At 40.9% G+C, this 13,422-nt stretch overlaps 1 protein-coding gene across 6 annotated transcripts in view; it reads left to right on the plus strand.

The window, feature by feature from the left end:
* Positions 1-13,422, plus strand: part of ryr2a (ryanodine receptor 2a (cardiac)) — a 139,747-nt gene that overhangs the window by 42,406 nt on the left and 83,919 nt on the right. The window lies entirely within an intron of this gene.

The following is a 13,422-nucleotide window of genomic DNA, read 5'->3' on the forward strand; positions in this document are numbered from 1 at the left end:
CACTGGATTTCAAAATACATTTAATGTGTGTTTTGAGAGAAATACACATGTAAAACACATGTGTTATGTATTTCCTTGCCAGCAATTACAAATGCATTGATCACATAGAAATTGTTTTAATGTATACATACACCACTAAAACATGCATGCTCTTTTACTGATGAGCTGACAAACAAGCTGCGTCGCCCCCCCTCCCCGGACTTCATCACTTCATCATCCCCCCCCCCCGGACCTCACTCTGGAAGCTGGGAGGAAAGGTTTTGATTTAGGGGATTTTTAGGACCAGTTTAGCGGGGAAATCAAGGAAAGGAACTGGCAACGCTGGGCTGCGTTCATGCAGACGCCGAGCTTGGACAGTTTCGTCGCAGAGTATGTGAAAAGTCTGCGCAGACTTAGGACACAGAGTAGAGAGCTAACCGTGCGTGCTTGCAATTTAACGACTTACTCTCTGGAAAGTTTACCAAGAATAAAACGTTTCATTGTTGTTCCCAACTGTGGTGTTACTTCTGTCACTCAGGTATGGAAATTCAAAACGGAACACAACATTTTGCTCTGGATTACGGAACAGGTGGCAACCCTACCTCCTGCCTACCCAACAGCAGCAAGAGCAGTGCTTCCCTGTTTTATAGAGGCAGGGAGCCAGACTATGTGGGAATAGCAAGTCAGTTGTGCTGCGTCACATAATTATGCAAAAAGTATTTTCTATAAATTGTGAACTGTTTTGTAGTGAACAACACTATGCAATTATCAGGTGTAAAGTGCATTTTGAAATTATGAATGGTACCACACTAATCAAAATTTTGAATCAAAACGATATGCTTTTAATAATTTAACTGTTAGCATTAAAAACAATGCATTTTGACATTGCACCGTCTGTTTGCTCTGCAATAAAACAGTGTATGCAATGATGTGATATGCAATTATTAGGAGTCAACTTTTCATTTGCATTGAGGGACCAGACAGTACTGATTACAATGCTGCATATGCAGTGGAGAAGAGGAGGGCAAAAGGTCAAAAGACTAGAAGGCCAATCTAGTCACCTGTGCACAGGTTTGTTTTGTCGAGTGGCTTGTTACTAACTTCGCACCTGTGTTGCATATCCCGTTGTGAATGCTTTATCCATTACAAGGGAGTTGAAGTGCTGGTGCATGTTGTGGAGCAGTACTGGCTTCACACGTGTGCGCTGCGATCTGCGCACTCTGCAGATTTATACCGAGACACGTCTGCCCACAGGGGCTGGCAGAAGGGAATACTATCACACTGTGTCTGTGTAGGGACGTGCTCCCTGCTTTCCCTGGCTCCTTGTCCTCCACTCTAAGCTCCAGGCTACCCTGTTTGTGTACACCAGCGTAAGACAGGCTTCTCAGCTCCAGTAGATTAGACTACTTTCCAATAATAACATGTACATGTACGGCAAGGTTACACAATCATAATGTAAATCGGATTACAAGGCCGCTATTGGAGCTCAGTGGTGTCTGTTCAATTCTCAGACGTCTCTTTCGGCCTGCAGTGGCTGGATGATAATGTTGTTTTCACTCTAATGTAAAGGGTGTGCGGCACATGTTTTTTCACACCAATAAAATAGTATCCCACTGTGTTTTTGGTGGCCTACTGCACAGCACCTATTTTACATAATGGAATAAAGGCAGCTTGCCATTTTAAGAGGGTCTCGTTGTTATCTGTTTATCACAGTGCTTATATAGGTTTCACATCCATTGTCTCCATTGTAGTAACCCATTAGTATTCAATTCACGAGGGAACGACATGTACTCCTCATAGCATGTACCTGTGGTAGATTTTGTGGCTTTTTAAAACAAAAACACTTGTTTATTTCTAATTGCCAACATACTCTTCAGTGCTGCACAATGGCTTACTTGTAGCTTTTTCCCTTTACTTTTCATCTTTTCATCATGACAGTTCACTGATGTAAAATCACGTTGCTTTTCATGATGGAATTACGAGGTGCGGCCTCCGGGTCAAGCATTTTGAAACGGGAAATCAACAGGATCCCCTTTGAAACAGAGACTCAGCCAGCCGTCCGGCATAGAGCCACCGTCCTGCAGCCGCTTTGCCGAGCTCCGGCCAATGACCTCATCACTTTCCCACTGTCACTGCGGATACTGGCTCTTCTGTCAATACCGGCCAAAGACTAACTGGCATATTGACGACCGTTCCTTCCATCTGCATTATGATACAACCAGCGTGCGGCCTTGCGCTCACAAAGCACTGCGGGGATCAGCGGCACGGCGGAGAAGATGTTTTTCATCGTGGCGAACAGGGAGAGGTGGAAACATGGCCTCATTTAACTCTCCCCCCACCCCCTTGCAGTCTAGTTCATAGGGTGCAGCCCAACCCATTACAGTTTGACTGTAAGTGTTTTAGAGTACAGATGTACATTGCTTACAAATAATACTAAAACATTTGCACATCCATTAAATAATTAATTTTCAACGCCTATATAATTGAAAATTGGTTCTCAGATAAACACAGACGAACCAAAGCCAGGTCTTTTCAGGAAAGGAAGAGTGAAACAAAACACTATCTAATTTTTCTTTTTTTAATATGAAGGGCAAATGTATTCCCTTTTTAATATCGGAAAGATTGCTTACTGATGAAAAATTTAAATTCTCGTGCTTCCTTTTGTTACTCACCTTACATCCTGTTACATAAACTCTCAGTGATTATTTCAAGTTGTTTCCTATGTTTATTAAAAAGCCTAAAGCTTTGTTTGGGTACTGAAAAAATCTGGAAAGACTTGATTTATCATATGAATTGTGGATAGTGCAATCGGTGATTCCCTTGTCCTTCCATGAGTCAGAAACGATTAAAGAAACTGCCTGTAACGGATACTTAGGCCGATATGCCTTCTCCACACCAGGACGTGGTGAAATGTCATTATTTAATTTGGTTCTTTCAAGTATTTTGTTTCATAGCACTTATTTTGATGTTGGAAATATGTGAAGGGATTACTTTGGCAGGAAGCTCCAGAAGCCTTTGACCGGCAGCTTAGTTATTATGTTTCACTGTCTGAGCTTCGCGGTGACGTTAACGTGTACTTGTTAGGAGAAATCCTTCATAGATCGGAGCTGTGAAATACAGTACTGGAGACTTGTGTGTCAGAAGCCCTTAACCCTTAGTACTTGCCAGCAGAATTAAAAAAATTGGCTTTTTGAAATCACTCCTGAGGTATTGATTTTACATTGCCTGTGAATGGTTGGGAGTTTTTCACATGTATACTTAAGAAGTAGCATTATACCGACCTATACATTAGGAAAAGTACATGAACAAGAGGAATTTACCAAAACGTAGCCGTTGACAGTCTCTTTACGAGTGTGAAGGCTTTAATTGTCTCGACTCTCTCTCCAGTTCCTGTTCATAGAATAAAAACGTCTCCTTCTTGCACCACTGTGTCTCATGCCTAGGTTTGTAGGCACTGGCGCTGCCGTGTTGGTCTATGTTTGGACCTTCCTCTCAAAGTTCCTTCGTAGCTGGACACGTCTGCTTTTGGATATCTGTAATATTACTATGTTTTAGCTAAATTTAATTTGTAATGATTGATGCCTTGTACTTAACTGTATTTTTGCACTTATGTTGTAAGTCGCCCTGGATAAGGGCGTCTGCCAAGAAATAAAAATAATAATAATAATAATAATATCCCAGAGGCTCTCCCAAAATGGCAAATATACATGTTTTGCGACAGCTGTCATGCCTGTTGGGAATGTTGTGCAATGTTCTTTGGTATAAAATGCAGATTAAAACACAAATTAAATTTTGTCACTCTCAGATTATCGGTTGAGGAATAGTGGTTATAATCTTTATACGGCATCCGCTTTGTTGAACCCATTGCCACGACATGGCGCCCCCGCGCGCAACCATAATTAAATAATCAGACCTTTCCCGGTACTCTGCACTTTCTCTGGCTCAGACCGAGTGCACTTACTGTAGGTTTCACAAATGAATTGGACATAGTAATGCCTTGTGAGGTTTGCCTTGAGTAAGGGTTATAGAGAGGTAGGAGACTCATACCACTGGTTACCAATATACTGTTGAAATTAGATAATTAACTCTGAAAGGCAGTGATTAATATTGATTATATATGATGCTTAGCAGAAAGCATAGAACAACATAGTGTGTGAATTTAAATCACATCCTCTTTCTTCTAGCAGCAGACACCTGTATGGATTACATACGTCTACAGGAAGAGACTGTGTTGTCCCTGTAGAATTGTAATTCTGTAGCTTCTTCCTGGATTTCAGGGCGTTATGGGACTATTGGTTCTATTGCATGTAGGTCACGTTAAATAAAGGGTCATGTAATCCCCTGTGGAAAACACACATGCAAGAAAGTGATGGGATTATAATTCAATATTAGAAATGGAGAACAGATATAAATCTGGGACTCTGGTGTCTTCTTAAAGCAATACTGGACTACTTTGTACTTTGTTGGTAGGTGGAGTGGCCAGCATGTGAAACAGGTTTTCTGAGGAGAACATTTCAAAACCATAACCATAACCAAACCATTCTCTATATCCCAAACATGTGTATTTGATCTAATTATATCTTAAAATAAACACATTTGTGAACATTAATGCATATCGTTGCAGTTTGAGGTCTACACAGATTGTGGTTACTATGGGATATTAAGCAGAGGCAGAACATTTTACATCACCCCACACCACACATTACGGTGTCCACAGGACACAAGACTCGATCGGTGGAAACGAGAAGTTTAAAAATCCAATTCTAGAACTAAATTATAATTATTAAGATCTTGAAAGAGAACAAGACTCGGTTCTCACTTATAGTCCAATAAACAGATCTGTTAATGGTTCAAAATCAGGAATTTACCTTTCATTATCTAACAAGTTCAGTTAATAATGCTTTGGTACCAGCAGTTTCAGGCACCTCCAGGACAAGCAGATTACAGGGATCACAGGGAGAGGTAATTTATCACAATCAGCAAACAGTACATCATGCTGCTTTCTCATGAGGCTGGCGAACGGAGTGATCTCACTGTGGGTTTCATTAACAGGAAAGTTGCCTGATGTGATGTTTGTGTTTTCTGTACTTGTTTCGAACAATGTTAAATACAAACAGGTAGTGGGTGATTACAGTGAGTGTATAAATAAATAACAGGGTCTAATCATGCGAGTGAGCAGTCTCTCACGACGAGAAGTGAAGAAGGAACTAGATCAATACTCCAGAACTATTCTCAAAAGGAGCAGCGGCAACATATGAACAAGACAAGCACACAGGTTTATGTCTGAGTTATTTCTAGGTTTTAATTTCAAAAGGACTTCTTTTCATAGATGACAGGGCCAAGACCAAAGCTCCAGAAGGCTGTGCTGTGTTTTTGATTCTCTCTATAGATGATCATTCTTCAGTTTGACAGTTTCTTGAACCACAACTTGTAAATGTACCATGCTTCATGGTGTTCGAGACGGATTGCAGTGCCATGCCAGAGTTTTATCCTCTGTCTCTTTCCTTCTGTGGGCGCTTGATTGAAATCCATATGGCCTGAAGAGATCCAAAGACTTCTGCCTCCACAAGTGACACTTTCATAATTGTAAACCTTCAATTAGAGATCCTTTCAAAGGAATACCTCAGGTGATGTGAAGCCAGGGGACTTGTGAGATTTTCATGTGCACTGCATGCATCAGCTATTATGTTTCTCTTAGCCCTTTTCCTTTGATAATTGTCACAGTTAGGCAGATGGCCTGGAGTATTCTTTGGAAAGGGGTCACAGAAAGGGCATAAGCATGTACCTGCCAGTAGTTTCAAGAGTTTTACCCCATCAATTGATGAATTTTGAATGAGGTACAGGATGTTGGTGGCAGGGAATGACCTCATAGGTCCAATATTATCTTAGGAGAAGTAAATCAATTGCAGGCTTCACTTAAAGGTTCGTCTTTAAAGGTGAGTTTGGGCTCCTGTGTTAATTGTAAGTCTGTAGCAGACATCAGAAGAGCAGTTGGCCCTGTATCTCAGGTATTTGTAAGACAGTGGTAATAAGATATGGGATACTGGCCCTGATCTGGTGGAAGGAAAGCACAATAAAATGTGATTTATTGCCAAGGCAATCTATCAGAGAGTGTTTATCCTTCAGTGACGGGCCTTGAACACAATGTGGCTTTGAACCACATGACAGCACAGCGACATACATTGGCACAGTGGGGTGAAGGCTATTTTAAGGCATTTCAAGTAATTTAGTCAAGGGACTAAATTATGCTCCAAAATGTAATGTAGCCATAAAATTAGAGCTATATTTTGGTCTGGGCTTGGGTTAGACCTAGAGTCCCCCTTAAAAAAGTTAGGGCTGAGTTTTCTACTGATTTTCCTGGATCGGATGTAGATGTGCAAGAGCCTTACTTGAAATGTTGGTGTTGGGAAGACCAGTGGTTTTCAAACCGGTCCTGCAGTACCCCCTGCCCTGCTGGTTTTTGTTCCAACTGAGGTCTTAATTGCTTAATTGAATCCTTAATTGACCTAACAAAGCAATACACCATTCAATTAAGTAATTAAAACCTAGGTTGGAACAAAAACCAGCAGGGCAGGGGATACTCCAGGACCAGTTAGAAAACCCCTGGGGAAGACTAAGGTTCGGCTAAAACGCACCTACCATCATCATTGAGAAAAGCAGAAATCACTTGTTAAACTACATTGAAAGCCATATTTAGCTTCTCTGAAAGCAAAGCTCAGTCTTAAACGTTTTTAAGATCTTGCAGGAGAAGAAAATAATTTCCAGGAAACTTACATTGATTGCAGTTCATTTGAGGTGCTCGGTGATTGGCATAGCTGGCAAATGCAGCTCTTTTTGAAACGATTGTAGCCTCCGGTATGGGTATACATTCAGTAAACTATTTTAGTGATGTGGCAGCACAATATGCAGTCCTACACAATTATTAGCAAAGGTACCACAGCCAGATAAAATCGTGTTGGTGTTCGATCACACCTTGTGTTTTCTGTGAATAGGTATTGTCTAGCCAATAGATATTTCTGGTGTATGGCTCTGTGTGTTGCTTTGAGAAAATCCCTTCCGTTCCCCTTGCAGCAGAGGCAGCTGCCCACACTGTAGCTGCATGACTTGAAAAGGGTCCAGTCGCTATTGTTAGTTCAATTAATCGCAGGCTTGTAATTGGAAGTCCCTTAATTTGTCCCAGTTGAAGAGCCGCCTGCAGCAGTGGCGCACGGCACAGTCCCTGCGCACCCTGGTGTGTCCGTTATCTCCGCAGCGGCCCTGGATAGGGAGACTCCGGCGAAGGCAATCGCCCATCACGCGTGCTCGCTGTGAGGCCGAAGCAGTAAACCCCCTCTGGCACGGCCTGCATCGTAAATTGAGGCCCGACTTTATCAGACAAGTGTAGCAGGGAGCGTGCCAGGTTTTGATTCATGGTGTTAGAAGAGCTCGGGGGGTGGGGGGTATACATAATTATCGAGCGAGACTGCAGTCTGCGTTAAAATGTGTCCATGGCGTAGAAAGCCTCACTGTAGGGCGAAAAAACAAACCTCAAAGGGGTTGAATACCTAATCTGACCGTTGTATGAGTGTATGGTGCTTTTTGGGAGATTGGCTCATTCATAATTAAACCAATTATATAGTACACAACAACAGTCATCATCCTATGTCCTAGTACATGTTCTAGTTAATCTGCCTCACAGGATGTTTATAGAAAATGTTTTTCTCTGAAGTACAAATGTCAGACCTGGAGGCATCCATATCGAGGCAGGTAAATAATGTGTGAATAACAATGTGAGTCTCATTCTTAAAACAAATGGCAGAAGTTCAGGGTGAAGGCATATTTAAAAGACAGTGAGGGATGTTTGTTTGTCCTGTTTTTCTCTCTGCAAGCTTTCCAATACCTTCCCATCATAAAAGTAAAGTGAGGAACGATATTGAAGCAAATCCAGCGCGGTGACTTAACTAAACCGATCTCCTCCTGGAACACCAAGACACCTTTTCCAAAGCATCACGTAATTAAGGCTAATAAAAGAAACGTGGACTCAGGTTGAAAAGCAGACTTAACTCCAAAAATACATTCAAACAGGATTCATCTCTTTGTTTTAGTTCTTCAATCAGCTAGTGTGCTGTTCAAATGTCTTCCATGTTTGTTTTCCTCTTCACTGGTACTCAAGCTGTTCCCCCAATCGTTCAGCAGGGGTTTGATTTGTTGTGCAATGTTTCCATTCGAATGCAATAAACATAAATTACTCGAACTTCCAAGCACATTTTGCACACTTATTGTCCCACTGTCTGGTCAGTGATGCTCTAAATAAGTGAAAGGCTGGTGATTTGCTCTTCACTTGCTGAGAGTTTATTGTAGGAGGAATGAGGGCCAATCTGTTGCTACTGTGAAGAGGATATTAATGTCTGCCAGAAAAATGGCTCTATATTACTGAATGAGGGTTCAGATTATTTCACTGTGCTTTATGAGCCTTCATTTGTTATTTGTTAAACTGACAGGTTTAAGGCTGTAGATTTCCACTGGTTTTTGTTCTTACAATTCTTCCCCACCGATCATGTTTGGCTTCTGGGTTTTAGTTTTGATTGCTTTCCTTTAAGGTATTCTCCACATTAAGTGCTATTAAGTGGACAGGGCTTATTTGTTTCTGTAATAGGAAATTGAAAAATAGGTGTCAAGATGTTAATGTGCTCAGTTTTGCATTACACCTGTTGTCTCAAATGTGTAAATGGATCTGAAAGGTGATTAATGGTAGAAACAGGAGGAACCTTCATTGTAGGGTTTGAATTGGGATGTGCAGGTCCATACTGGTGTACTGGTGTACTGCAGGGCTATGGGGCGAGGAGAACTGTCAGTTACTGCCTGTAGTACACAGTAACCCATAGCAGTTGGCCCTGTATCTCAGGTATTTGTAAGACAGTGGTAATAAGATATGGGATACTGGCCCTGATCTGGTGGAAGGAAAGCCCCATAAAGGTCAATTGTGTTACCGGTGATTTTCTAATGAATGATTCATGTAGATCTTATTTGCCTGCATCCTTCTTTGGCATCGAAGCAGCTGTTTAAAATGACTTAATATTATGTAAATCGGAAACAAATTCAGCATTTGCCAAACAGGGTGATTATGAGAAGACTGATGGCTTGGTGCACAACAAGCAGAGTCTATAAGTCTTTCCCCTGACTCTGTCCGAGATCCACCCCCCCTCCAATCTTGGAAAAAGTAAATGAACAGAAGCATGCACGACACTGTGTAAAGTTTGATTAACTCTGAATCTGTAATGCATAGACTGGTTGCTGCTCATCTGTTTAATCTTTCTCTGAAATAGTAGTAAAAAACCCATTAGCATCTTATTGTCCATAATTGCTATGTATTACACTGAATCGGCTGGACCTAATGGACTCAGGGATGGACCTAATGCAAGATGTAATGGACTCATTGTGCAGGGATTTGTCTCGCACTATGTAAGTGTGGACCTGAGAAGCACAGATTAACTTCTGACTGCAGAATTTTCAATATATTTTGGCTCCCTCTCCACGAAACATGAGATATTACCATATTACATCACTTCAGATCCAGCAGCTTACAAAATGTCACTTTCTCTGTGTGTGCTTGCTACTTTTTTCCCACACTTTGCAAATGTCTCAACAGGGGATTTTTGTTATTGTGTAATCAAGTGTCTACTAGAATATTTTTTAATTTTTTAGAAGGATTTGAATTTGATTCCAGCGCTGTCGGACAGGCTGTCTCACACATTAGCAGTAGAAGTAGTAGTTTAACACTAACTGCACATTTTTTGATTGCCAATAGAAAGTAGTAGAGACAAGCAAATAATTCAGGGGATTGGATACAAAGTTTAATACATTTTGCAGTTTGCAGTGTAATTTTCAAGCATTATCTGATTTCTAAGAGATATATATATATATAACAGACACATTAGATAAAGCATGGCCAAACAGATTAATAAGGCATATTGATGTGGACTCTGTGGAGGTACAGCAGATTTGTAGCCCTTTGTACTGGTGTAAATCCCTGAGCTTGTGCAGAACATTGAGCCTGATTCCTCTGTCCACGGAAAAGTGGATCAATGTGTCAGTGTTGGCAGTAACTGCAGTACCCTGGCTTCATGGTTTGTTATAATCCCTATTGAGGACTGAACAGTACACCACTCTGGGGTTTAAAAGGACATTGTCAAATTAGATTTTTCACCAGAGATCAAATTTCCAATGAAATCTTTGGACCTCCTAGGAATTCTGACATTGTTTGTTTGGTCTAAGACGAGCAGTAAAAGGATGTCTGAAGGTCATGGTATTCAGTGTTTTCATAATAAAAAGTCTCCTTGCTGTGTTTTCAGATCAAAATCCCTCCCCTCCACTCCTAGTTTTCCGAGACTATGGCCCACGTGCCGTGAGAAACACACTTTTGGTGAGCGTTGTGTTAGTGTGTGTCAAGAGGAGACGCTCCGGGCTTCGATCAGTGTCATTGTGAAGAGTTAATCTAAGTACATTAAAAAGGAACTACAGCAGGGAACCTTACTGGTTTAAACATGTTCTGTATATTACTTCATATTATAAATGCAAGTTCATTTTTTCGTAGATTAATTTGAGACATCAGTGATTTTATGAATGAAGAATTTCGGATGTAGCGGACAGGAGGTCATTTTTATAAATAGATTACATTCTAGTAAATCCGGTATTTCCAATTAATATACGTATACTGTATATTCCAAGGGTTTGGGCTATTATATTACATATAATTGCATAGCATAATGCCATTGTAAATCATGGAATATTGTTACTAGAAATCTGTATAACTTGATATGACTTTGGTTCAGCTTGGACCGAGACATTTGTGATCTAGCAATTATGCAGAGATGCTGCATTTAAGTAAAGATGACAAGCACATATTTAACAGTTGTTTTTTGAAACTGCATTTTACCTGTTAACTTAGAATGTGTTTTTGGATAGGAGGCTTGGCTATATGTATATGTCTCCTCAGTTAAACATTTTGTGTAATCTCATAGAATACTAAGTGTATAGCAAAGATGGAAATAAACAATTCATTGTACAGCTCTGCTTCAGGACTGCAAGCAATTCCTGTGCCATCGTCTCCGTGACGCCGTTAGGGAAGGCTGCCAGTATGAGGGATTATTGCTGATAATGGGATTTTTATGAAGTGTTGATTCTGCAAGTCAGTGTCCGTGTCGTGTGGACGGACACCAAAGCAGTTCATCTTCCTGTTCGTGTGATTGCTGTAGTAATTGCCTTTAATCCTTGTTCTAAATTAAAAGTTCATACGCATTTAAAAGAAATAATAATTTAATGATCAGTGCTATCTGAGCTCTTAACGTTGTGTGATTAATACAGAGGCCTGAGTTGGACTGAATGAAGTCATTGGCATTTTAAAAATGGTTGCAGCTAAGACACCTTTCTTATAAAATCTTTCTCACAATGTTATAACAAACACGTTTCCAGCTCTTCAGAAAATTAATATATTTAACACATGCACAAATGGGACAGATAAATTAAACCATTTATTAAAAGTCAATAATTGTACTTTTATACACAGAACATACACTCACCTAAAGCATTATTAGGAACACCTGTTCAATTTCTCATTAATGCAATTATCTAACCAACCAATCACATGGCAGTTGCTTCAATGCATTTAGGGGTGTGGTCCTGGTCAAGACAATCTCCTGAACTCCAAACTGAATGTCTGAATGGGAAAGAAAGGTGATTTAAGCAATTTTGAGCGTGGCATGGTTGTTGGTGCCAGACGTGCCGGCCTGAGTATTTCACAATCTGCTCAGTTACTGGGATTTTCACGCACAACCATTTCTAGGGTTTACAAAGAATGGTGTGAAAAGGGAAAAACATCCAGTATGCGGCAGTCCTGTGGGCGAAAATGCCTTGTTGATGCTAGAGGTCAGAGGAGAATGGGCCGACTGATTCAAGCTGATAGAAGAGCGACTTTGACTGAAATAACCACTCGTTACAACCGAGGTATGCAGCAAAGCATTTGTGAAGCCACAACACGTACAACCTTGAGGCGGATGGGCTACAACAGCAGAAGACCCCACCGGGTACCACTCATCTCCACTACAAATAGGAAAAAGAGGCTACAATTTGCACAAGCTCACCAAAATTGGACAGTTGAAGACTGGAAAAATGTTGCCTGGTCTGATGAGTCTCGATTTCTGTTGAGACATTCAGATGGTAGAGTCAGAATTTGGCGTAAACAGAATGAGAACATGGATCCATCATGCCTTGTTACCACTGTGCAGGCTGGTGGTGGTGGTGTAATGGTGTGGGGGATGTTTTCTTGGCACACTTTAGGCCCCTTAGTGCCAATTGGGCATCGTTTAAATGCCACGGCCTACCTGAGCATTGTTTCTGACCATGTCCATCCCTTTATGACCACCATGTACCCATCCTCTGATGGCTACTTCCAGCAGGATAATGCACCATGTCACAAAGGTCGAATCATTTCAAATTGGTTTCTTGAACATGACAATGAGTTCACTGTACTAAACTGGCCCCCACAGTCACCAGATCTCAACCCAATAGAGCATCTTTGGGATGTGGTGGAACGGGAGCTTCGTGCCCTGGATGTGCATCCCACAAATCTCCATCAACTGCAAGATGCTATCCTATCAATATGGGCCAACATTTCTAAAGAATGCTTTCAGCACCTTGTTGAATCAATGCCACGTAGAATTAAGGCAGTTCTGAAGGTGAAAGGGGGTCAAACACAGTATTAGTATGGTGTTCCTAATAATCCTTTAGGTGAGTGTAGTTCACTGTAATTTCAACAATAACACTACAATGAGAATACAGTAGTGCTGTCATACTATCACTACTTTCTCTGTCTATACATTTATTTATTTTGCTCTGGACTGATTGTTTGGCTATTGTTCAGCTTCAGTTGATAGCACTGTGCAACTTTAGATTTGTAAAATACCTGATTTTCATACTAGAAAAATAAATCTCTCATTTTAATGCACAGTCGGTCAAGTGCAACAGTTATGCCAACACATAGCTAGAAAATGTCCTTTTCCTCAGAGTAAAATGCATTTCACTTATGATCGCAGTTTTCTGTGCCATTATTGATTTGCTTCTGTCTGTACACACCTTGCAGGAGAAATAATCAATACACTTAAAAGCATAAAGTTGAAAATCTTATTTCCACATGGATCGTGTGTTTGTGCTGCACTTCCTGATAAACCCCCTGCCGATGTGCCAAACAGATGCAAATATGTCAAGTTTCCCTCTAGTATTTGCCTGTATGTTGCTCCATCCTTCAATCCTAGCAAGCTTTCCAGTCCCTGCTGAGGAGAAGCATCCCCATAGCATGATGATGCCCACACCAGGCTTGACAGGAGGGATGTGCTGTGTGGGGTCTGCCACACCAATTGATTTTGAATACGTTTCCATTTTTATTTCATATTAATTATCGATTTACTT

This window comes from Amia ocellicauda, chromosome 23 (assembly GCF_036373705.1).
Source record: "Amia ocellicauda isolate fAmiCal2 chromosome 23, fAmiCal2.hap1, whole genome shotgun sequence".
In the NCBI taxonomy this organism is placed as follows: Eukaryota; Metazoa; Chordata; class Actinopteri; order Amiiformes; family Amiidae; genus Amia; species Amia ocellicauda.